At 41.9% G+C, this 25853-nt stretch overlaps 1 pseudogene across 1 annotated transcript; it reads right to left on the bottom strand.

The window, feature by feature from the left end:
* Window positions 1-19656: 19656 nt before the first annotated feature.
* On the bottom strand, window positions 19657-25595 carry LOC308269564 (post-GPI attachment to proteins factor 2-like; annotated as a pseudogene). Its single transcript has 3 exons — window positions 25451-25595; window positions 24604-24753; window positions 19657-20244 (listed from the first exon to the last, which is right to left on the bottom strand). The product of its transcript is annotated as a post-GPI attachment to proteins factor 2-like (transcript).
* Window positions 25596-25853: the final 258 nt, after the last annotated feature.

The following is a 25853-nucleotide window of genomic DNA, read 5'->3' on the forward strand; positions in this document are numbered from 1 at the left end:
AAGTATCATGAAGACCCAGGAGGGTGAAGAAGTCACCTCTGCTTTGTACTTGTATATTTGCAGGATTTTTTGGTTGTTGGGTTTTTTTGTTTGTTGTTGTTTTGTTATTCTTGGTGTGCTTGTTTGCTCTCTTTCTCATTTCTTTTATAAACTTCCTCCCTCTTTCCTATCTAGTCTCTTCCCTCCAAACTTTTCTGGTTTTTAATTTGTCTTATATTCAATCTGTTTCATATCAGTCACCAAAGACAGGGGTGGTGTCCTGGGGCTAAGGAACTGAGTCACCCTTACACCTGGCTTGGATCTGTGCATTCTCTTCCTGCCAGACCCTGGGCCTGTGGCAAAGAGCTATAGCAGTGCCATATCAGACAGACTGCACCAAGAGGCCAGAGTATCACTTGATCACAGCCAAAACCTGGGAATTCAATACTTTCTCTTCCAGCAGAGTTTGTACCCAGCATGTATGTTGTAAGCAAGTGACTGAATGTACCTAATGAGACCATAACAAGCAGATCTGGAGAGGTGTTTCAGGGGCCATCATAACTCAGTGAGCTGGACCATGAGTTCGGAACATAGCAAGATCTGGCTTTGGTGCCGGGTGTGGTGGCGCACACTTGTAATCCCCGTGCTTGAGAGGCAGAGACAGGAGGATCACACAGGTTAAGAGACCCTGTTTCCAAATAAAAATATAAAAAAAAATAGGTCTGGGAGCATAGCCTGGAGGTAGAATGGCTTCCAGGAACCCCAGTACCACACACACACAAAAAGAGCTGGCTTTGCTGAGCCTAAGCCCATTTGTCACAGTGGCCATAGGTCAGCACTCTGCAGTATCACTGGCTCACAATCAGCAGAGCAGTGGTAGTCTCTGGGGTGTATTAAGTCTCAACCAGCAGACTGCAGGACCTGAATAGAACACCATAGTCTCTGGCCTTGCAGAGTATGGGCCAAAACAGCACAGTGACTTGCAGCTAATCACAGGCTTTTGCTTACCTGCACTAAGAACTATACCTGTTAAAGAAGCTCTGGGGAACAAACACAAAAGTTTGAGTACTTGAATCAGATTGGTAGGGGTGGTTATATAATCCCAACATAAACATTATTAAGGGATAGCAAATAAACACACAAAGAAGAAGAAATGCCAATAAAACAGAAACACAAATCTGAGAACAATACTGATAAATTCAACAATATTGGTCTAAAAGAAATGCAAGGAGAATTCCAAATTCTGATCTTCAATATGATGAAAGGCCTCACAGAAAGTGTAGAAGAAATGAAAGATGAAATTGAAACTTTAAGAAAGAACCAGAAAGGGGCCTTGAATGGAATGAAGGAGTCAATAAATGAATTAAAGATAGCAAGAGAAAACAATTCTGACAAGCTAGATGAAATGGAAAAAAGGGTATTATTCTTAGAACACAGTTCATTCAAAACCAAAAGCATAGTTGACAGTAAGACATTGCAACAAAATGACCCAAACATCCAACAATTATGGGGCAATACAAAATGTTCTAATTTAAGAATAAAAGTTATTAAAGAAAGGATAGAGTCACAGACCAAGAGTATCTGTATCTATTCAGAGAAATAATTTCAGAGAATTTTGGAAACATAGAAAAAGACTTGACATCCATGTGCAGGAGACATAGAGAACACTGTTAACTCAGGATCAAAGAAGGAACTCCCCACACTGCATAATAATCAAAATGACTAATATAGAGGCCAAAGAAAGAATCTTCAAAGCAGCAATAGCAAAATAACAGATGAAATTCAGGGCCAAAACAATAACAATCACTCCAGACTTCATAAGCCAAGTCATGAATACCAGGAAGGACTGATATGAAGTACTCCAGACACTGGAAGAAAACAACTTTGAATCAAGGCTGCTATATCTATTAAAGATATTCCAAATTGATGGGGAAATAAACATGATAAGCAGAAATTAAAATAATAAGCAGAAATTTAAAAATTTATGACTACCAAGCCAGTGCTAGAGAAAATACTTAAATAAATTGTTATCGTGGTGGAAGTGTTCTGGGGACCCTGTTGGGCTCCCAGAACTGTAACAGTGAGAGATTTAGCTGCGGGTTCTTGTTCTAAGCTAGGTACAGAAAACAAACACTAGCCCTAAGTCTTTTGCTGTAAGCTTAAGCAATTTTTATTATTACAAAGATGGAAAGATAGGATAGATTTAATAATGCCCTATACCAGAGATAGTATGAGGGGGTGACTAGAAAAGAAGTCACTGGAGGTTCCTGGACCCAGGACATTTTATACTAATAATCTTCTGACAAGACTAGATCTGACTTTTCTCTGGGGAAGATCTTTTGATGTGGGATTCCTTTCTGTAGACCTGCCCTGTCTCTGGCACAGACCCCACACCTTTTGTTACATTCCAAAATTTGTTAGTTGATTATTGGAGTCTGGGATCTCTTGGAGGCTCTTGGCATTCCCCCCACATACTTGAGGAAGTTTGCTTCTCTTAGAAATATAAAAGACCCTAGGCTTCTGGGCTTCCTCTGTTCTCTTGCTAATCACCCTGGGCGCCTGGAACTCTGTAGCCTTTCCCCTGAAACTCCTGGCTTTCTAATACCAACGTTATTTTCCACATTTTTAAACCATTTCCCAATACTGGTACATTCATACATTTTAAAGCCATTTGTCAATATTGGTACAGAAATAAATCATAAAAAAGAACCAGAGAAGAGGCAAATAGTGTGTGCATGTATGTAATTGTCAACCTGATTTACATTATGATGTGAGACTATAATGTACCAATAAAAGCATTAAAAATTTTAACCTAGAACACTTTATTTATTTATTTATTTATTTATTTATTTATTTATTTGGTGGTACTGAGTTCCTGGAAATCCTTCTACTTCCGGGCTACACTCCCAGACCATTTTTTAAAAATACTTTTTTAATTTGGAAACAGGATCTCTTAAGCCAGAGCGGCTGGCTTCGAACCTGCAGATCCTCCTGTCTCTGCCTCCCAAGCGTGGGGATTACAAGCGCGCGCCACCACGCCGGGCGGAACACATTATTCTTTATCCAAACATGTTTTAAAATAATTATTTCGCCATGGCGTGCATCTGGCCCAACCCTGGGTTTTCCATGCTGTATTTCTTAGCTGAGAGACCCTATATTAAAAGACTGATTTTTAAGCTGTTTGCTCGGGAGACAGTGATGAAGTTCGTGCCGCGTTACAGTCTCGTCCTTGGAGCTCAATGACAGCTGAGCCTTCCGGAGGAGCCTGCATGACCCCGATGGGCTGGTGGCCGCCTACTTCAGGGAGGTACGAGCATGGCGGGCACCTGCACCTGGGCTCCTTCTGGTCCCCCAGTCCCTGTAGCCGCTGGCCAGGCCCGTAGGGGGTGCTCATCTCCAGGTGCGGAGCCTGCCTGCCTCCTGTGGCGAGGGCGTGGCACCTGAGGGGTAGGGCAATGTAGGGAAGCCAGGTCTCTTAAACTGTCCAGGTACAGAGGTTGCTTAGGCCTTGTGCACTTTTAATGAGCTCAGGTGTGGTGGGTGGAGCAGGTGAGCTGCGGGCTCCACTGCTGCTGCCGGCTCTGTCCAGCTGTCTTGGTGTCCTCACTCTAAAATGGGTGACACAGAAGGACGGGGAGGGAGCACAGTGCAGATTTGCTGAGTCTGAGCTGGGTGTGGCACCCCACACATGTAATCCCAGTACTTGGGAGGCCAAAACTGGAGAATTGCAGGTTCAAGGCCAGCGTTGGAAACTTAGAGAGACCCCGTTTCAAAACAAAAATTAAAAAGAGCTGGAGTGTAGCTCAGAGGTAAAGTGCCCTTGGACTCAGTCACCAGAACCCAAACAATTTCTGAACAAGACTTCAGACTGTGTTCTCAGGGTGTATAGCTGAGGAGTGGGGGTGTCCTCTTAGTTCCCTCTCCCCCTTCCAGGCGTTCCCAGGCTCCTGGGTGGGCGGGGGAGGGTGGATAGAGGCTCCCGCAGCCAGCCAGTGGCGTCTTCCTGGAGGTCCCCCCCACCCACCACCCCGGGTTGGGTTGACCCAGCGCATAGGCCTGCCCTTTGTTCTTCCCCCTAGACCCAGAGCAGAGACAGTGCCAGAGTCCATACCACAGTCTGCCGGTCACAAGCCCCAAGTCTCTGGGTAGCTTGAGAATTGTCTATACATTGGTCTTAATTTTGATAAGAATAAATAATATAAAACAAAAAATAAAATAAAATAATTATTTCATGGGTTACTTTTCCTGTTCTTTTTTCTGACAAGTTAAAAATAGGGAAAAAGTTTTTTTTTGTTTTTTTTTTGTTTTTTTTCAAAATGGCAACTGAGGGACACAGCACTTTTCAGTAGCTGAAGCAAATAAAGTTCAAATACTTAGAAAGCAGTGTCTTAATCAACAAAATAAATACATACCAGGAACCAAAACACATCCAGGTACCTCGGCAGAACCCTGAAATTGAAGAAGAAGAAGAACAAAGATCGGACACCGGACCTGCTGCAGATACTATCGGAATGCTCAGCGGCGGTGGCGGAGGCGGCAGGCTGCTTGCGCGACTGCTTGCGCGGCTGCCTGCCTGAAATTACCGTGGCAAGATAATTCGGGACTGAAAACGCACCTAGGACCTCATCTTAAGCAGCGAGCAGCATACACACCAGAATTCTGTGTGCTCACCAGCGACTGGACCACAACACAAAGTCTCCAACAGAAGCCTGAACCAAGGAAGTCAGGTACCTGAGCGCGCCCAGGGAAAGTGCGGGCCCTAGTGTGCGCCGCAGCCCCAAACCCCAGCACTGGCCCAAGCCTCAGAACACAGCACTCTCCTCGTGCACCTTGTCTGCATGCTGGTCCCCTGCTAATAGTCAGTGCCTGCGCCACTGCCACCCCTAAATCGGAGCCTGCCTGTGTGTCTAGCCCCCTCCACCTTGCCAGAGCCTGCCTTCCAGGCTGCGAAAGCCCTGTGTACCCCGTAAATCCCCTTGGGGCACCCCCACCTTCTACGTCCCGCGGTAGGCAGAGACCATTGCTGGACATCACGTACTGCCTGTGCACCTGGACCCTTGAGCACCTATCCTGCACCCCTGGCCCACCGCTGGGTATTTCCACCCGCCCGGTAGCCAGATGCTTAGTCCTAAGCAAGAACACAGCTCAATACACCTTGGAAGAGCATACCAGCAGCAATAGGCAGCTGCATCCACTCACACCTGGGTCCAGTAATAGCAGCGCACCCAGCCTGCACTCCCGGAATAGGCAGAGCTCTGGAAGTAAGTGTGGGCATCCAGGAACCGGCATCCCTTTGCCCAGGGTACATCTTGGGACCACACCGGCTAGCAAAGCTGGAATTTCCAGAGACACAGGAAAATCCATCGGGCCACAATATCTGCACAGGACCTCAGGGGGAGGTTCCAATAATACTTTGGTCATCCTCCACCCCTGCTGTAGGGAAGCACAGGCAGGAGTCTAGGGTGGTGAGTGCAGAGGGGCTGACTACAGGTTGGAATTTCGTAGAACCTGTGAATTGTACAGAATCAAATAACATTGAACCCAGACATCCGGACATATAAACCTAAAGCAGTTAAAGGAGAGAAAGGTATCCAAACACCCAGAGTGACCTAAGAAGATAAAAATAGAGTACAAAGAAAACTAAGAGACATTGGATTATATTCTGAAAGCTACCAAAGCAATCAGATACGCACATAATATATGGACCTGACCCTATATGCGTAAATAAGTGGGACTGTTTGTTTTACTTTTAATGTGGATGTTCTGTTTTATTTTGCTTTTACAGTGCTTTTGTTTTGGTATGGATATTGCTGTTTTATGTTTTTTTCTTAACCCACACTTCTTTTACTTTAACTTGTTGTTTATATATATATATATTGGATAGTTTACCTTATTTTCTGATATCACACAGCAGATAGTTCCTTTTATTTTACTCTTGTTCTTTTTTCCTCTTTCTTCCTCTTTCCCTCCTTTTTTTCATTCGCCTCCTTTGATTGGGTTTTCTTTTCTTTTTCTTGAATTACACAATAGTCTTGGTATCTTGTGTGGATTTTTTTTTTTTATGTTTTTCTGCTCCTTCCATCACCCCTACTTACAAACCTTCCCACACTAACCTACATACGTTTTTCCCCAAAAACTTTTCCCCATAATATACCTCCTGGTTTAATACTCAAAGTATTTCTTATATCCATAATTACTCTACTAACAACAAGAGTCCTACTAGTTAACTCTCTCTCATTCCTAGCAAGATATAACCTTATCATACTTAAAGCCTTTCTCAACCTAAACATATCCTCTACCTAATCCAACTCCTTTACCAATCACCCCAGCTCCTCCCACATCACCCACCCTCAACACTGGAAAGGCTCTGCTGACTTGCCAATACCCCTAATTTCCTAATATTAAGAATAGACTAAGCATAATACTCACGAACGATGGGTAGAAATCAGAAAAACAGGAGAGAGAATGCTATAAATATGAGAACCAGGAATTATGAAGAGACAGCAGAAATCACGAATACTGACCTACTAGAAATGCAAGAAGGGGAGTTCAGAATTTTGATATTCAATATAATGAAAGGATTTAAAACAAGTATAGAGGAGGTTAAAGGTGAATTAGAAACACTAAAAAAGAATCAGAAAGAGGTCTGGAATGAAATGAAAGAGGCAATAAGTGAAATGAAGACAGCAATAGAAAGAAATTCTGGAAGATTAGATGAAATGGAAAACAGAATATCAATATTAGAAGACAGTACATCTCAAACTGAAAACACAGTCAGCAATATACAGAAATCTTTACAGCAACAAAACCTAAACATCCAGCAATTATGGGATAATATGAAGCGCCCTAATTTACGGATAATAGGCATTGAGGAAGGGATATAGGTACAGACCAAGGGCATCTGTAATATCTTCAAGGAAATAATCTCAGAGAATTTTCCAAATATGGAAAGAGACTTGGACCTTCAAGTCCAGGAAGGATACAGAACTCCACTGAGACAGGACCAAAGAAAAACCACTCCATGCCACATAATAACCAAAATGACCAGCATAGAGGCCAAGGAGGAATCTTAAAAGCAGTGAGAACAAAAGGACGGGTGACATATAGAGGCAAAACAATAAGAATTACCCCAGACTATACAACCCAGGTCAGGAATGCTAGGAGAGACTGGTACGACGTGATTCAGACCCTGGAAGAAAATAACTTCCAACCCAAACTAATCTATCCAGCAAAACTACTATTCAAGATCAATGGTGAAACCAAAGTTTTTCAAGATAAACAGAATCTCAAAAAATTCATGAATTCAAAGCCAACCTAGAGAAAATTCTTAAAGAAATAAACCATAAGGAAGAAAAAAGAAGCAGACTTCAGAATCAGAGAAGAGAGGAAGTTAATAAGTGGGCCACTTAAGTAAAGAAGAAAGATCACACCACCCAAGAGTAGACAGAACACAAAATGGCAGAAAACAAAAATCATATTTCAATAATATCTCTTAATGTCAAAGGACTTAACTCACCAATCAAAAGAGATAGACTGGCAATGTGGATTAAGAAACATAATCCAAATATATGCTGTCTGCAAGAAACTCACCTCACAGCCAAAGACATTCACAGGCTGAACATGAAAGGATGGAAAAAGATATACCATGCCACCAGTGACCAAAAAAGAGCAGGGGTAGCAACCCTGATATCCAACAAAACAGACTTTAAACTAAAACACATCAAAAGAGACAAATCAGGACACTTCCTTTTATTAAAAGGAACAATATACCAAGAAGATATAATGATAGTTAATATTTATTCCCCAAATGTGGGTGCAACCACATTTGTAAAACAAACCCTTCTGGACATAAGATCCCAAGTAGACCCAAATACAATAATTCTGGGAGACTTTAATATGCCTCTCACACCACTGGATCGATCTTCAAGGCAAAAGATGAGTAAAGACACTTTAGAACTAAAGGAAACCATAAACCAAATGGACCTAATAGACATTTTCAGATTATTTCAACCAGGAACTTCAGAATACACTTTCTTCTCAGCAGCCCATGGAACCTTCTCCAAAATAGATCACATCCTGGGACACAAAGAAAATACCAGCAAATTCAAAAAATGTTATATAATTCCTTGCATCTTTTCAGACCACAACGGAATAAAAGTAGAAATCAACAACAGGAAACTCGAAAGAAAGTACTCAAATTCTTGGAGAATGAATGATACACTATTGAATGACAAATTGGTAAGAGCAGAAATTAGGGAAGAAATAAAGAAATTTATGGAAACAAACGAAAACAGAGACACAACCTACCAAAATCTATGGGACACCATGAAGGCAGTACTAAGAGGAAAGTTTATTGCATTGAGTGCCCACATAAAAAGGATGGAGAACCACCAAGAACCTAATGACACAACTCAAGGATCTAGAAATTCTGCAACAGTGTATTCCCAAAGCCAGCAGAAGGCAAGAAATCATCAAAATTAGAGCAGAAATAAATGAAATAGAGAACAAAAAAACAATTCAAAGAATCAATAAAACAAAAAGTTGGTTCTTTGAAAAGATTAATAGAATTGATAAACCCCTGGCCAACCTAATCAAAAGAAAAAGAGAATCAACTCAAATTATGAAAATTAGAAATGAAAAAGGAGATATCACCACAGATAGTGAAGAAATTCAAAAGATTATCAGAAACTACTTTAAAAATTTATACTGCAATAGACTTGAAAACCTGGAAGAAATTGATAGATTTCTAAGCACAGTTAACCTTCCTACACTCAGCCAAGAGGACATAGCAAGCCTAAACCAACCAATAACAACCAAAGAAATAGAAATGGCAATAAAAATTCTTCCACCAAAAAAAAGCCCAGGCCCAGATGGGTTTCCAGCAGAATTCTACAAAACCTTCAGTGAACAACTAATACTAATACTACACAACATGTTCCAGGAAGTTGAAAGAGATGGAACTCTCCCAAATTCCTTCTATGAGGCCAGTATCACATTAATCCCCAAACCAAATAAAGACACCTCAAGAAAGGAAAACTACAGATCAATATCCTTAATGAACATAGATGCAAAAATTTTAAACAAAATATTAGCTATACGCATTCAAAACTATATCAAGAAAATAATACAGCATGACCAAGTCGGTTTCATCCCAGAAAAACAAGGCTGGTTCAACATACGCAAATCAATACATGTTATTCACCACATAAATAGAGCCAAGAACAAAAACCACACCATCATAGCAATAGATGCTGAAAAAGCATTCGACAAAATCCAACACCCATTTATGTTAAAAACACTGCAAAATTTTGGGATAGAAGGAAAGTACTTCAACATCATTAAGGCAATATACTGCAAACCCAAAGCCAACATTATATTGAATGGGGAAAAACTGCAAGAATTTCAGCTACAGTCAGGAACAAGACAAGGATGCCCACTATCACCACTCCTTTTCAATATAGTCCTTGAGACTCTTGCTGCAGCAATCAGACAAGAGAAGGAAATCAAAGGAATTCACATAGGAAGAGAGGAATTTAAATTATCCTTATTCGCAGATGACATGATCCTTTATCTGGAAGACCCAAAGAACTCAACCAAAAGACTTCTGGAGCTGATTGACAAATTCAGCAAAGTCGCAGGTTACAAAATCAGCCTAAAGAAATCAGTGGCTTTTCTTTCTGCCAACAACGAATCCACAATGAAAGAAACAAAGAAAACAATTCCATTCACTATAACCTCAAAACCAATAAAATACCTAGGAATAAACCTAACCCAAGATGTAAAAGATCTCTACAACAAAAACTATAAAACATTAAAGAAAGAAATAGAAGAAGACCTTGGAAGATGGAAAGATCTCCCGTGCTCATGGATAGGCAGAATAAATATCATCAAAATGGCCATTCTGCCAAAACTGATCTATAGGTTTAATGCAATTCCCATTAAAATACCAGTGACATTCTTCAGAGACCTAGAAAAATCAATCATGACCTTCATATGGAGAAAGAAAAGACCTAGAATAGCCAAAGCAATCCTCAATAATAAGAAACATGCAGGAGGCATTACAATCCCAGACTTCAAACTATACTATAGAGCAATAGTAGTAAAAACAGCATGGTACTGGCACAAAAACAGATATACTGACCAGTGGATTAGAATAGAAGATACAGAAACAAACCCACACATCTTTAGTCAATTAATCTTTGACAAAGGGGCAAAACACATACGCTGGAGAAAAGACAGCCTTTTCAACAAGTGGTGCTGGGAGAACTGGCTATCCATTTGTAAAAAGATGAATCTAAACTCCTATATCTCACCAAACACAGGAATCAACTCAAGATGGATCAAAGACTTAGAAATTAGACCTGAGACTGTGAAGTTAGTAGAGGAGAGCATAGGTTCAACACTACAACATATTGGCACAGGCAGTAACTTTCTCAACAAAACCTCCAAAGCTCAGGAAATTAAAGCAAGAATAAACAGGTGGGATAGCATCAAACTAAAAAGTTTCTTCTCATCAAAGGAAACTATCAATAACCTAAAGAGGAAGCCTACAGAATGGGAAAGGATCTTTACCAGCCACCATTCTGATAGGGGGCTAATATCCAGAATATACAAAGAGCTCAAAAGACTCTACACTAGCAAAATAAACAACCCAATCAAGAAATGGGCTAATGAACTAAATAGACACTTCACAAAAGAAGAGATACAAAGGGCCAATGGATACATGAAAAGATGTTCTTCATCACTGGCCATCAGGGAGATGCAAATCAAAACTACACTGAGATTCCATCTAACCTCAGTCAGAGTGGCAAGCATAAAGAAATCAAACAACAACAAATGCTGGCGAGGATGTGGGGAAAGAGGAACTCTTTTACACTGTTGGTGGGAGTGCAAACTAGTCCAGCCACTATGGAGATCTGTGTGGAGATTCCTAAGAAAGGTGGGAATAGATCCACCATATGATCCAGCTATACCACTCCTAGGTATCTTTCCAAAGGGGTTGAATTCAGAGAAATACAGCAACATATGCATACCTATGTTCATAGAAGCACAATTTGTAATAGCAAAAATATGGAACCAGCCCAGATCACCATCAACAGATAAATGGATAGCAAAACTGTGGGAAATACACACAATGGAATTCTATTCAGCCATAAGAAAGAACAAAATTATATCATTTGCAAGCAGATGGAAAACCCTGGAGAACATTATGTTAAGTGAGATCAGCCAAGCACAGAAGGAGAAGATACATATGTTTCCTCTAATATGCCCAAACTAGGAAACACAAAGGATACCAGTGGGACTCCAGATATTAGAGGGGAAATACTAGCTAAGTTTGAATGGAAAAATAGGAGAGGAGGAAGGCTGATCTTGATTAATGAGGGTCTACATCTGAACATGTATAAAATTATGAATAAGACATGGTTAACCTGGACAACCATTGGTGGGAGGGGGGAAGGGAAAACGGGGGCGGGGGGGAGAGGGCACCAAATATAGTTTAAATGTATACTATTTATGTTCAATAAAAAATTGTTAAAAGAAAAAAAATAGGGAAAAAGTATATAGAGGACAAAATAAAACAAATACCCATATTTCTGATGCACCCAAAGAATCATTTAGAATTCTTCCCATTCTCCCAAGAAATGAAACAATGTTAAGATATAAATTTGCCTCCCTTAACTACATTTAAAAAATTCCTATTCTTTCTCCTTCATCTCAGGGGCAAGTACCTGAGTGATTTTGTTTGTAGATTTCCATTTTTATGATATATTTTGAGACCTTGTTTATTTTTATTAAATTATCCAAGGAACTACTTTATCCTCTGATTGACTAGGACAAGTAACCAATTTCCTCACAAAGAATGTATTGAAACGGAAAGAAAATATACCATAGAACTCCCCAGGTTTGACCTCTTCTTGGTCCCATAATTACTTAAGGTATTGTATGACCTAGTTTCTATGGATCATAAATTGCTCAAAGAGATCTATGCTGGGGTAGCCCTAAATTTACTGGTTTTTTCCCAAGTGATAATGAGATTACAAAACTCTTAGAGTCCTTAAATAACCCTAAGAATTGAGTCTTTCTTAGCATCTTTATCAAGAATAGCTTGGAAGCAATTCCTAGATTTTTATCTTGTCAGGGTTCCTAACAACTGTGATAGTTATCTTTTCATTACTGTAACCAAAATATCTGAGAAGAACAATTTAGAGGAGAACAAAGGTTATTTTGGCTCATGGTGTCAGATGTTTAGTCCATGGATATAGGTGGCTCCAAGGCAAAAACAAACAGGGTGTAGTCAAGGAAAAGTTCTGCTCAGCTTATGGCAACTGAAAGCAGAGAGCAGTGGGGTGGAGAGAGAGAGAGAAAGAGAGAGAGAGAGAGAGAGACAGGCAGACAGACAGACAGACACGAGGGACACATATAGTACCTCAAGGTTCCACCTCCAGGGACCTACCTCCTCCAGCCATACCCCACCTGCCTAAGCAAACACCTAATCAAACAATACCTAATCATCTGAGAGCCTTCCGGTCAGCCCCGGGCATTGCACATTAGAAGAGCTGCCAGTGTCATCTCACTGGTCCATGGAAGTTCTATGCTCCCCACTCAAATAGAAAGACAGGAGCAGTGCCCCATGCATCTCATTTCAATTTGCCTCCATTGCTACCAGAAGTCTAAGCCTTCCAGATTTCATGCTAACACACATATTCCCATCCTTATTCTGGAATCCTCTAATCTGATATCACTAATCCATCTCAGCATGTGAATATGGCCTGGGAAACTCATTGTCTCGCCTCTGTTTTCTGTTATTGGCATTATCTATCTTCTAGTCATTATGGAGGTACATACAGTCATACCATGCATGCTCTGGACAGACTGCCTGACGTTGAATTCCAGATTCTATTTTTGTGAATTGGCCAGCTTGCTAATGTATTTGTAATCCCCAAAACCATACTCATGCAGCTTTCATTATCACTCATGGAAATTTCAAATCAGCTAAGAATTTGAGTTGCCAGACATACATGTCCCAACATGAGGTTGAATCGACATGAGGTTGAATGTGGCCACACTTTGCCTTCCTGTTTCACAGCTCTCGTACTTCAACAAGAGTCCTTTTGCCATCTGTTTAGTGCCATTTTTTTTTTTGCATTTTTGTGCTTTTTTTTTTGGCAATTTCACTGTTTGAATGGCCATAAGACTTATGCCAAAGTGCTGTCTAGTGTTCCTAAACTTAAGAAAGCCATCATGTGTCTTGTGGAGAAAATATGTGTTTAGAGAAGCTTCCTTCAGGCATGAGTTATGAGTACTGTTGACTGAGTTTGTTAGTCAGTCAATAATAAAGTATATCATCCAAAAAGGAAAAAGAAACTCACTGCTCAATAGGAGGCCACTCAGGAAAGTAAAAAATAGCATCCGTATGTTTTGATGAAACTATGGGAAAAATTAAGAAGTGACCAAATTTGTGAATTCATTGAGATAATGACTGACTAACAAGTATAGTGGATATCAGAGTTGTGAGGCTAAAGGCAGAGAAACTGAAGGGCTAGTCATGGTACCCAGGTTCAAGAAAATGTTAAGCCCTTCTAAGTCAGCACTGGGTGGCTCGCCCATTTCAAAAGGCTGTGCAGCACTTAAATGTGGAACTTGCAAGCAGGGAAAGTCTACAGCTTAGACTGCAGAATAAAAATTTTAAAATATCTGCCAAGTGTTATATAGAAGGGTTAGGTGGAGGAACAGATTTTCAATGCAGATGAAACTGGCTTGTTTTACTGGGCATTCACAAATGAACCTACACAATAAAAATGGCTTCAGAAGCCCCAGCTTTAAATCATTCAAAGACTGTGATATTATTGGTAACAAATAAAGTAATATATACTTATGCAACAAATATATTATTAAATAAATAATATATGTTAAATGAATAATAATTTTAAATAAGGTATCAGAAACACTTTAAACAAGGTATGCATTGATCAGTTGACAAACGTGATCAGAGGATTGTAGGAACTTGGTCTTGTATATCCCCCAGAATTTTTCTCCTCCTCCTCCTTTCCTCCTGCTCCTCCTCCTCTTCCTCCTCCTCCTCCTTCTTCTTTTCTCCTCCTCCTCCTCCTCTTCCTCCTCCTTCTTTCTCTCCTCCTCCTCCTCCTCCTCCTCCTCCTCCTCCTCCTCCTCCTCCTCCTCCTCCTCCTCCTCCTCCTCCTTCTTCTTCTTCTTCTTCTTCTTCTTCTTCTTCTTCTTCTTCTGTACTGGAAATTGGCTCCAAGGTCATTCTGTCTCCAAACTCTACCCCCAGCCATTTTATTTTGAAACAGGTCTTGCTAAGTTGTTGAGGGTCTTGCTAAATTGCTGAGGCTGTCCTCACATCTGGGATCCTCCTGTCTCAGTCCCCCAAGTTACGGGATTACAGGCATGGTCCATAGGGCCTGGCTCCTAGTCTTCACTTAACCAATTTACTCACCTGTAAAGAGACAGGAGGATCGCACAGGTTCGAAGCCAGCCGCACGCGCTGGCTTAGGAGACCCTGTTTCCAAATAAAAAAATGTAAAAATAGGTCTGGGAGTGTAGCCCGAAGGTAGAAGGGCTTCCGGGAACCCCAGTACCACCAAAAAAAAAAAAAAAAAAAAAAAAAAAAAGAGAATGTATCTCTGGCTGGAACCCTCACTAACTTCAAGGCTGGATGGAGATTCTGTCTTAAAGACAACAACTGTATTGCACACAGTTGAGGGCTGTTTTAATTTGTGAGGTCCAGGCTGTAGGGATCACGTTTTGTTGTGGGTTCAAACTAGTTCTGGGTGTCAGGAAACCCCAGTTAGGACATAATTGGTATCCAACAGGCACAATTTTTTTTTTCTGGTGGTATTGGGAATTGAATCCAGGGGCATTCAATCCTCAGCTTTATTTTATTTTTTATTTTAAAACAGGACTCCATTAAGTTGTGGAGGACCTCAATAAGTTGTTGATGCTGGTCTCAAACCTGTGGTCCTCCAGTCTCGCCTCCCGAGTACTGGAAAATCAAGCACTAGCACACCTGGGTTCAGGCACACAATGTTTACGTAGAATTGAAAGAACTCCTCCCACCCCCCACCCAGAGGTCTCAGGTAACACTCACCATTGTAGTATGGCTTAAAGTTGTCCTAATGGGACCATGAACTGCCCACAGATGGAAGGAACTGTGATTGCTAGAAACCACTATTATAACTGTTTTAACTACAGAAAGCAAAACAAGTCAAAATAGAAACGCAAATTATCAATTATTGAAATTGAAGTAAGATAAATTTAAATAAAACTGAGCTTCATAAGATAATTGGTCATGGTAGTTCAGGATAAGTATCATGGTGTCAGTCTAAAAGACAAATGACTCATCTATTTCCCTAATGTAGTTTAAAATGTTGTATTTGGTCTGGTTTGTTTGATTTGCAGAACTCTCAACATAATCTGTGATCTTCTAGCCAGTTGCCCATCTGCTTACTGGTACAGCTACAGAGAGAATCTGGAAGCAGTGGGGGAAATTTAAAAAGTACTGTTATCCTAGGTAGATGTGTTTCGTTCATTTGAAACATGCTGTGTGTCCAAGAATCACATGGAAAATCAGATGAGGCTCCTCTTCTCTGGGAAGCACTTGACCTTCCAGCCTGTTAGCAGGGCTGACTTAGCTTAGTGTGGAGGAGAAACACACTATCCCTATGGGAATTGCACTTTCCTATGGGAATTGCACTTCCTGTCTCCAGAAGTACAGGAGGCACCTGGAAGAGTCAAGACAGAATATCGCCCTGGATCAGTGAAGAGTGAGTCATGATTTAAACAGATAGCTTCTGGCTGCTCAGTGAGGCGGCAGATGTTTCAACATATATTTTAAGACATGTCATAGACTTAAGAGAGCAGTTGATCGTCATACTATAAAAAAGGTACAAAGGCTTGAACTCTTCTCAGAAGCAAGTTACATTTATTTTCCCCAGTAAAGGGCTGGATGTAGGTCTTCAAAAAAATGTAAGTGAATGGTTTCAGGTACATTAATGTTCTGGGGAAACTCACATCAAAAGGCCAGGCCTTGTGTAGTCAAAGCAAAGAAACGGGAAGCTCCCCAAGATAAGCAAAACAGAAATGCGTGGGGAAGAGTAGGAGGTGTTTAGGACAGAAAAATTACTGTTGGCACAGAATGTGAGGGAAAGACTGAGGGAAGTGAGGACTCGAACAGAAAAACGACACCTACACGGTTCAGGTGTGCACAGTGGCACACAGAGGCACACAGACATCCCAAGTGAAAAATAAAATTGTACTGGGGCTTGAACCCAGGGGCACTATGCCTCCAGCTACACCTTCACCACTTTTTTAAAAAAATTTGAAACAGTTTATTTCTAAGTGGCTGAAGATCTGTCTAAGTTCTTAGGCTGGCTTCAAACATGCAATCTTCCTGTGTCAGCCTCCATAGTACTGGGCACCACTGCACCTGGCTCCTGGTTGCAAATTTAGTTTGGTCATAGCTAGGAGAGAGGAGGCAAAAGATGGGAATTTTGACCAAAATGTGTTCTTCTGGAAGGAGAAGAGACACAAGGGTGGGTGGACCATTGGGACCTTGGTTGACTACTATAGCCTCTCGAAACCAGCAGTGGCTGGCAGCTTCTGACATTAAGGATAAAACATAGGATAATAAGTAAATGACTCTCAGAGAACACAAAACGTTTCCCTTAAATTGTGGCTTTATGTCAACCAAAGGCAATGAGAGATCTGCTGGGCTGGGGGTTGATGCTGGCCCTGCTGTTGCCCTCTCTCGGTTCTGAGGAGGAGATGGTGATGTGAAATCCTGGAGTGGGGCTGCTGGTTCAGATGCAGCCTTGCTGTCCTTGACATCAGTGACCCAGCAAGTTATTTAGCCTTTCTGAACCTCAGTTTCCTCATGTGTAAAATGGGAATGACAACATCTCTCTCATACGGTTATGATGATGATTCAGTTAGCTCTGTTTATTTTATGCTGTATGTTATAATTAAACTAGATCCCAGTGCCTGCCAAGAAGTATAGTGTGCCCAGCTCTCTTTTGGTTAGATACTTTGGCTTTAGTTGTCTCATTTAAGCACCAGGCCACATATAAAATTTGCATTTATTATTTGCATTTTTATATGTAAGAAAATTGACCTTAGAGAAAATAATTGTCCAGACTAACACATGTCATCACTATTGAAATCTAAGTTGTTATTGAATCAAATTTATGTTCAAGATGTGTGTACAGAAGTAGATTAGGTGTGAGAGAGGACACTGGGGCATTATTGGGAACCTGTAGCTGCTTCTGGAGTCCTCTGTTGTAATGGGATGATGCAGCTGTGTAAGAAACCAGTTCAGATCTGTGCTGTCACATTGCTAAGGACGTTGAGAGGCTGCATGGAGGGGATGGGGAACTTCCTCCATCTGGACAAGAGTGAGGAGTATTTTTCCATATGAGTAATTCATCATATCATCTCACACCAAGGACCTTCAACAAGAGCCATACCGCTCAGCATGGCCGGTAATGATGGCTCTTCTATTTTGATCCCTTGATGTGTACTGTGCTCTGTGAAAGGAGAAAGGAGTTTTCCCATTTCATACCAATTAGAACTATCAGTGGTGGTTGCTGTTTTCATTTTCTTTTGTGTGAGTGGTACTGGAGATTGAAGCCAAGGGCAGTCTACCACTGAGCTACATGCTCAACCCCATTTTCTTTTATTATTTTGAAACAGGTTCTCACTAAGTTGCAGAGGGCCTATGTTGCTGGAGGCCGGTCTCAACCTGCGATCCCCCTGTCGCAGACTCCCAAGTACTGAGTTCATCCTTTTTTATAGATGAGGAGACTGAGGCATGTTGGTGGCAAAACTGTCCGGCCTCAGAACCTGTGACCCTGACAACCCCTGTACTGTCTGTCTGGGCGGCTGTGGCTTCACCTGGGCATTTCTGGTCTCATCCCCACTGCCCTTTGTAGTGGTTTGCTCTGAGCAAGCATCTCTCCTTGCCGCTGTGTGATGCATCAGCTTCCTTGTTGCTGTGGTTTTTATCCATCTCTGTACCTTCTCCTTCATAATTTCTTTTGGTATAAAAGTGATCCATTTTATACTTTTTCTTGATTCCCTTGCCCAGATCATTACAATTTATCTGAAAAATTGATTTTACTTACTGTTCACTTACTCTGCAATATCATTCGGTAGTTTGTGTTCTTACATTGCCAACCCCTTGAAGTCCATGTCTTCTTTTTCTTTTTTTAATCTCAGTAATCCTTATTTTGTATAGTACCTAGCTTAATTAATATCAATTAGTGGGCTAATTTCAGAGAGTGTACTCATCAAGAGAGATACTTTTTTTTTCTGATGGCAAAATAAAATAATTCTTTTCTTTTTTTTTTAAAGTCTGTACCATTTATTTATTTATTTATTTATTTATTTATTTATTTATTTATTTGGTGGTACTGGGGTTCCTGGAAGCCCTTCTACCTCCAGGCTACACTCCCAGACCTATTTTTACATTTTCATTTTTGGAAACAGGGTCTCCTAAGCTAGCACGCGCTGCTGGCTTCGAACCTGCGCGATCCTCCTGTCTCCGCCTCCCAAGCGCGGGGATTACAAGTGTGCGCCACCACGCCCAGCAAAATAATTATTTTCACTTGAAATAGAATGTAGAGTCAAAAGAGCTCAGGACCTGGGGCAGGAAGGAAGGTGGACACTAGGGAGCCCATGTGGGGGCAAGGAGCTGTGCCTGACAGTGATTTCAGAATGGAAGAGAAATACATGCTGTGCTGGTGCTTTTTCTAATAGGGGCCATCCTTCAGGGGCAGAACACCACCTCTTATCAGATGGCATCACAGCCACACTTGGCAGGGCCCTTGGAAATCACAGAACAATTCCCATATCATACACATGGGCACTGAGGCTTGGATAGAGAAGGGTACACACCGTAGGGCCATACCAGATCAAAGAGCTGAACTGAGTCTAGAACCCCCGGGCAAACTGAGCAGAAGACTAAGCCGCAGGCCTGGAAGGGCACAGTAGATCATTAGACACATGAATCACCTAGAGAGAAATGGTTGTGGTTTTCAGGTTGCAGCCACTGTTCAGCAGTCTCTGACCTCGGTGAAAGGTGGCTTTTTTTTTTTTTTTTTTTTTGGTGGTACTGGGGGTGGAATCCAGAGGCTTTCTACCTTGGGGCTATACTCTCAGACCTATTTTATATTTTATTTGGAAACAGGGTCTCACTAAGTTGCAGAGAGCCTCACTAAGTACCTGAGGCTGGCTTTGAAACTGTGCAATACTTCTGTTTCAGACTCCCAAGCGTGGGGATTACAAGAGTGCACCACCATGCCCGGCTAAAAGGTGGCTTTTTAAAGGCCCAAAATGGAATGGTGGTCAGGAACCTCAGTCCTTTTTTTTTTTTTTTCTTTCTTTTTTTTTTTTTTTTAGCACTGAGAGCTCTCCTTACAGCTCAGCTTCTTGAAGCCTCTCAGTTAAAGATGATGTTGCTTGACCGCCACTGTGCCTGTGTGAGGGTTGGGGAAAAGCCAGCAGTGCTGGGATCAGCCTTGTCCCTGCCCTTCTCACTCCCCAGCTTCAGAAAGACCAAGAGAGGATACACGGGGAAGGAGAAGGCCAGAGTGATTTCTTGTTCCTGGGCAGTGGGCTGCCTCCTCCCAGTACCAGAGAAGGGTTTAGAATCGTTTTTCCTCAGAATCCTTTTTCCTCAGGCTGAGAGGTTATGAACAACTCGTTGTTCCGGAAGTCCCACCACGCTGTCACACGTGGAAAGCCGTGTGGTTAGAACAACAGTAGACTCCAGGATGGCAAAGACGGTGTACACGCCAGCCTCACAATACATGCTGTGCCGAAAGTAGACAGCCAGCGCCAAGGAGACGAAGTAGACGGCGAAGAGCTGCTGTTTCCAGCTGTAGGACTTGCGATCCTCCTGCCTTACTGTGCGTTGCAGGGTCAGCCGCCGAGGCGTGCAGGCGAGGAGCGTGTGGCTGAGAAGCCGCGATGACCACAATGTAAGCATGTCCATGCATGGTGGAGTCCTCAGGAGGAGATGCAGGTGATCACTAGCAGCCGAGGTTCTCCACCACGCTGAGGCTCAAGTTGATGCGGCAGAGCTGGCGGTCGTCGGGACACGGTGAGGTGCAGCTGAGGTAGTGGTTCCCATAGGCAAAGGCGGTCATGAAGCGGGGCCTCGAGTGCAGGCCAATGCAGATGCCACAGACGTAGCGCTGGGGCACCTCTCCCCGACGGCTGAGCTCACCGATGGCGGGTAATTGGGCACTCAACGTCACAGGCTAATTACTGGCAGAGCTGGCATTTGAAACTAGTCTATGGGGTTCCGAGCTCTCCCAGGCCTCCATCCACCGCGCCTGGGGAGGAATCCTGATCAGGAGGCCCCAAGCGCCTGCACAGGCCTGAGGTCGCAAACCCGTGAGGACAAGAGAGATACTTTTAAAACATGAAAGAAAACAAAATTCTTTTTACAATATTTTTTTGTGTGTGTGGCACTGAGAGTGAAACCCAGGGACTTTCTACCTCTGGGCTATACTCCCAGACCTATTTTATACTTTATTTGGAAGCATGGTCTCCCTAAGTTGCTGAGAGCCTCATGAAGTAGCTGAGGCTGGCTTTGAACCTGTGTGATCCTCCTGTCTCAGCCTCCCAAGCGCTGGAATTACAAGTGTGCACCACCACGCCCGGCTTAGAAAACAAATTAATTGTGAAATTATACTACAAATCACAGCCTATCAATATTAGGATAAAGAGTCTTTCTTATTTTGATTATTTTGTGGACAAGGAATTGAATGAATGCAGAACTTAAAGCCAAGGAAAAAGATATAACAAAGACATGGGTGGAATATAAGAGTGATGTTGGAGTTAACACACCATTTGGGGAGACCACAGGTGTGTCCCAAGTCCTTGAATGTGCCACAAAACACAGCAGCTAAAAGTGCCAGGAAAAAGATAATAGCATATATACTTAATCAATATCATTTCATTTGTCTTGTGTTCCTTATTAATAAACTTCATACTAAATAAGACCTTTATAAACCATGATATCAAGTGATTATTTTACTTCAGTCATTAAATGAAAGCTAATTGAGAAGTAAAATTAATACTTGGTTCAGAGTTTTATTGTTTCTTTTTCCAGTCATTGGTTGCACAAAGAGAAAGCATTTTGAGTAGTTATGTAGGTTTACATTATGAACTGGATTTAAAATGTTTTATTTTACAAACTTATCATGTGATTTTGTGTGTGTGTGTGTGTGTGTGTGTGTGTGTGTATGTTATATTTCCACTACTATAATGGAATAATAGTTAATTTATAAAGACAAAAGTTTTAACTTGGCTCACAGTTCCAGAAGTTTCAACCAGTGGTCAGTTGAGATTGTGGTTTGGAGCCTATGGAAGGCAGCACATTAAGGTAGAAGCTTGTGGTAGAGCAGAGCTATCTGCCTGATGGCAGGGAAGCCAAAGAGAAAGAAAGAGGAAGGGGCTGGGGTTTTACAGCCCCCTTGAGGACTTGCCCCAATGACCTAAGTTCCCCAATAGGCCCCTCTTAAAGTTTCTGCCACTTCCTGGGAGTGCCATGCTGGGGTCTTTGGGGAGCATTCCAGGCCTGAACTATGGTGTGTGTGTGTGTGTGTGTGTGTGTGTGTGTGTGTGTGTGTGTGTGTGTAATACATGCATAATATATTCTTCACTGGACATTTAGGCTTTTAGGTCATCTATTTCAGTACTTTCTGAATTAAAGCTCTTAGTAGGAAACAAAATTTACTGATAGAATATTAAAAATTATCTCATTATTAGTTTTGATTCACTTCTTATTCCTTTTTCTAAACACATGTTAGGAATGTATAGAGGTCTGTTCCTATTTCACATTGAAACAGAGATAATATTTCTAAGAAAATCTGAGATCTTCCAGATAAACCATGACTTTCCTTTTAAAAAAACAAAACTGCTGGGAGTGGTGGCACACTCTTGTAATCCCATGTTTAGGAGGCAGAGACAGGAGGATCATGCAGGTTTGAAGCCAGCCTCACTGGCTTAAGAGCCCCTGTTTCCAAATAAAAGTATAAAAAATAGGTGTCTGGGAGTGTAGCCCGGAGGTAGAAGGGTTTCCAGGAACCCCGGCACCACCAAAAAAAATAAAAATAAAAATAAAAATTTCTGTTTTATATGTCTTTCAAGGACAGACTATGATTATTTTGTAACATTTTTATATCATCTTGCATAAACAGGGTGTTAAAAATATTCTCAAGGACACTTTTCCCACTGTTTGAACCAATTAAATGGGATTTACCTTTTTACACTTTTGTTGGTGCACTGTAATTGTGCACCACAGTGCAATTCAAAGTGATACATCCAACATGCACACATCACTTGGTCCCTTTCCCTCGGCATCCCCCACTCCCTTTCTCTCCCTGTACATTTAGTGTGATTGGTGGTGATACCTTCACACATGGACATAACATTATTTGAACTGCTTCAATCAATCCTCCTATTCCCTTCCCACCTCCCTTCCTCAATACCCTGCCACTATTCTACTGATTTCTCTTTTTATCTATCTGAAGTCCCTTTAGTAGAATTTTCTTTCTTTCTTTCTTTCTTTCTTTCTTTCTTTCTTTCTTTCTTTCTTTCTTTCTTTCTTTCTTTTTTAGCACTGGGAATGGAACCCAAGAGCATTCTACATTCGAGCTACATCCCAGCCCTATTTTTTATCCTTTATTTTGAAACAGGGTCTCACTGAGTTGCAAAGGTCCTCACTAAGTAGCTGAGGCTGTCTATGAACCACAACCCTCCTGTCACGGCCTCCCAAGTGCTGGGATTACAAGTGTGTGTCACCACACCCAGCTTTAGTGGAATTTTTTAATGTGCTACCCATCTAATCTAAATGCCAAGTAATTCTGTACAAAATTGACTATTAAGATGTGAGAGCATATGAATCATGATTACCCTGTTTACCAGCTCTTTTAAATGTGTGCAATTTATTTTAATATGGAACAGCTGGAGAACAATCAGGTGAAACCTCCGTGGCATGGAGAAATGATTGAATCATCTTTGTGCTAATACTGTCTTCAGCTATAGATGCCAACACTGTCTTCCTTTAGTGATCTTCCTCAGAGATGGTTCTAAATGTAGAATCTCAGCTAGTTTGCAGCCAATCTGACCATTTTAAAGGTCAAGTAGAATAAAAACATAGTTATGTCTCCTTGTCTCAGTTATGGGAGTTATTTGGTTGAAAATGAAGTCAGATATAGAAGGATGACTTTGCAATAGATTGCAAATAATATGTTTAACATGATTCTATGCTATTTAGGTAAATAAATGTGGCTGTTTACAAAACACATTAAAAATCCACCTTGAAACTTCACACGTGGGATAATTCTCCAGGGAATGGTGAGTTGTGCTGAACACAGTTAGTGGGTCTGCCAGGCAAGCCCCTATGACACTCCCTTTCTGTATCCACTTAAAAATATCTCACACAGATAAGATATTTGTAATGTCTTTGAAGCTATTATATGAGAGCAAGTATCTTTAGATGGAAATAATTATATTCTTTGTTTCAATTTAGAGCACCCTTTCTGGATCCCTGCTCACAGTCATGTAGTCCAGTAATACCCCCCTGTGCCATATATCACTGACACTCTCTTTCCCACCACCTGGAAAGCACTGTTAAGACAGGAAAAAGAAATGATTTAGTATGAAGAATAAATATATCCAGCTATAGGACTGAGTGCCAGGCACTGGCCCGGGTGCACAATATACACCCATTAGGGGAAGGTCTTTTTCTCAGCAACTAGAATAATATCTGGCACAAAAGAAGGCACACACCCAGATGGAAAGACAGTGCGCTAGTCACATCTATAACTGGAAAAGTAGGGTAACTGGAGGGAGGGTTATTCATAATGGCATGTATCCAGCCCTCTAGGGGCAGTAGAGTACCCAGGCTCCTATGATAGGAATTGCTATTACCCCCCCCCCCACACACACACACCCAGGCCTGAAGGGAAGAAGGAAGAAAATAGTGCCTCGACCCAGAAGGAGAGACTCTTGTAGAAATGTCCTGCCTAGAGATGCAAGTAATGATACATACATCTTAGGACAACCTCGCAAGACGGGACCACAGGAATAATAACCTAGCCCTTCCTTTGCCCCCTCCTCCCGTCTCCTGGCAGAGCTCCCCATTGAAGACAAACTGCAAGCCAGAGGACATAGGAACATTTGGACACAGAGGAGAGTTCAAAATGAACTTGTGAGAAGACAGAAGACACAACAAATCCAGACAAAATGTCCTGCTACCAGAACTCTCTGCCCAGTAGGGAGACAGAGTAGTAAATAGAGGTTAGCTGGCTTTTAATTGCTGTGACCAAAACACCTGGCAAGAACAACTTAGAGGAAGAAAAGTTTATGTGGTTCATGGTCTCAGAGTCCAGTCCACGGTCTGCTGACACCAAGGCAAAAATCTCAAAGGTGACAGGGCTCATGGCAGCCGGGAAGCAGAAAGAGAGGGCCAGGAGGGGACCAGGGACAGATATGATACCCAAGGCCATGCTCCAGTGACCTGCTTCCTCTGGCCATGCCCTACCTGCCAACAGTTACATGGATTTATCCACTTACTTCACCTCTGAACATTACTGCATTGCCGACACGTGAGCTTTCCTGAGGGATGTTCTCTAACAGAGATGCCAACCTGGCCCGACTTGTGTTTCTTGAGAAGTACACAGTATGTAACTGGAGTGCCTAACTTTAAGGTGGAGCAGTTGGAGGGATTTATGGGGAGAGTTCCTGAATTTTGAAAGAGGAATAGTTTCCCTGATGAGAAGACAGCCAGGAATTCCTTGACAGCCAGGAATTTGCCTGGTGTGCACAGCTAGGCCTTGGCATTCTGCTAAATATAAACAATTTCACAGAACATCAACAACAGACAATGTTGATAGATCTGTGCTCTGATGGTTTGAGAAAAAAACAACAGGACTCTGTAATTATATTTTAATATAGACAGAAGCATGGAAATCGTTGAAACCAGAAAAATGGTTACAGAGCCTTCTATCCTAGATAGTATGGGTGAACGCTCTGTCTCTGCAGATTACAGATTTAGCCCTGCTCCACTTCTTCCATCTTATTGATAAGACTTATTAAGAAGCTCATTGTGATTGTGATCTGGATTGTCGACTTGGCTGGGTTAAAAGACCCTTAGGATCACATGCCCTCAGTGTGGACGAGATGACTGGCAAATGGAACAACAGCCGAGGGGGGAGTCCTGCCTTGAACGTGGGTGGCACTGCCCAACAGACGGGGCCTGGATGGAATAAAGGACAAAAGAAGGAGAGCAGAAAGCAGTGCTGGGTTCTTCCTGGGTGAAGATGTGTTCACTTTCACCTAGAGAAATCGGACTTTGGCTCCTTTGCTCTTCTAACTGGACATTGACAGGATTCTCCAGGGAGTTTCCTGGCCTTTCTGTTGTGGGCTGGGAGCACATCACTGGTTGGTCCTATTCTGAGATCCCAGCTCTCGGAGCACTGGGCCAGCTGCTGGTTCCTCTGGCTCCCCACGTGCAGCTGCCACCTGGCATCATACACAGCTTCTGAGTCTAAGTGGATTTGATAAATCTCCTTTACAACATACATATCCTGTGAGTTCTGTTACTTAGAGAACCTTGACTATTGCACTCAATCATTGAATAACCCCTACTTTCTGAGAGCATCCACTCCTGAGCAAAGATCTTAAGCCACATTCATTCAGTACTAGTCCAAATCCTACAATAAGTCCTTTCTAACATTTGGACTCAGATACCTCATGGTTCCTCCGTGTGTGTTTCTCCTTTTCTGCAATGAGGAGTAAGGAACGCAGCTGCCTCAACTATAGACGGCTGCCTGATGGCTTTG

The sequence above is a fragment of the Muscardinus avellanarius genome, assembly GCF_963383645.1.
Source record: "Muscardinus avellanarius genome assembly, chromosome: 11".
Lineage (NCBI taxonomy): Eukaryota > Metazoa > Chordata > Mammalia > Rodentia > Gliridae > Muscardinus > Muscardinus avellanarius.